General features: G+C 31.9%; 1 long non-coding RNA gene across 1 annotated transcript; it reads left to right on the forward strand.

The window, feature by feature from the left end:
• The first annotated feature begins 112 nt into the window (after positions 1-112).
• Positions 113-1,129, forward strand: LOC112140704. The gene is made up of 3 exons (XR_004947639.1): positions 113-194; positions 834-936; positions 1,020-1,129. It is a non-coding gene; the product is annotated as an uncharacterized LOC112140704 (long non-coding RNA).
• The last annotated feature ends 6 nt before the right edge of the window (positions 1,130-1,135 follow it).

Genomic DNA, 1,135 nt, shown 5'->3' on the forward strand with positions numbered 1-1,135 from the left:
TTAAACTAAAAGATAGCTATGTTAACCTATTCATTTTCTATTTTAATTGAATTATTGCAAACAAATGACACATTTGTCACAGTGTAGAAGTCTCTTTGTCCCATGTTTTGATGTTTTTTGTTTTGCTTTTTTTCAACAGATGAAGTTGTTGCTTTTACTTGTGGTACTGGGAACAGTATCTGCTGGAGTTCAAGGTTGGTTTTGTCCTGGTTTTATTTGACTACACTGGTGTAACTGGGATGTTTGTTTTAACTTTTTTATTGAAACAGGTTTAAGAAATTAGAACAATTTTAGTATTTTAAATTACATTTTGAAAATCAGTGTTCTAGTTAAAATACCTGTTAAAAATATGTTAAAAATTGTAAACAATAAATAATATTTAAAATAAAGACAGTGATGGATGTCCGCTGCTGATGTCTGCTCTTACAATAAAACAATCACAATTTTTACTTCAATATTGTGTCTAGTTTTTGATCTGCATTTTAGAATTGCATAAGATATGCTGACTATATTCAGAAACCACTTCAAACTACCATTCAAATTAAACATGAATTTGTATTTAGTGCACTTATAAACTTTAGATCATTGTCAGCAAAGTTTCTCTTGGTATTTTTTGCTGTTTTTGGTCTCACCTTAAAAGATCACATTAAATAACTTCTTTAATTACTCCACACTTAAAAACAAGGTGTATAATAAATGTATCTGGTACAAATGTTACCATGAATCCTTTATAAGTGTATTAAGAAGCAGAAAGAGGAAGATCAGAAAGAGCAAGTAGAGGAGGAAAAGTGAAGGCTTTTGTTTATTTTTTCTTTTGTTCTTTTTCTTTCCAGATCTTTCTGGCAAAATGTTTACCTTCCCACAGTTAACTAACTCAGCTCATGTGAGACTGAACCCAACCAAACTGGGTTACAATGCTGTAACTGTCTGTCACAGGTAAATAGATCTATCAAATCCATAGGCAATTAATTTTGAGTGTTCATATTTTAAGTGGTTTACATGTTTGTCTCCTCCAACAGATCTGTTACAGACTTCGAGAGAGACCACGCCATATTTTCTTTAGCTACACCTTCTCAAAACAATGGCTTCCTGACTTTTTGGAAGAATGGAAACCGAGAGATCCAGCCCCATATCA

This window comes from Oryzias melastigma, unplaced genomic scaffold (genome assembly GCF_002922805.2).
Source record: "Oryzias melastigma strain HK-1 unplaced genomic scaffold, ASM292280v2 sc07756, whole genome shotgun sequence".
NCBI classification, from domain to species: domain Eukaryota; kingdom Metazoa; phylum Chordata; class Actinopteri; order Beloniformes; family Adrianichthyidae; genus Oryzias; species Oryzias melastigma.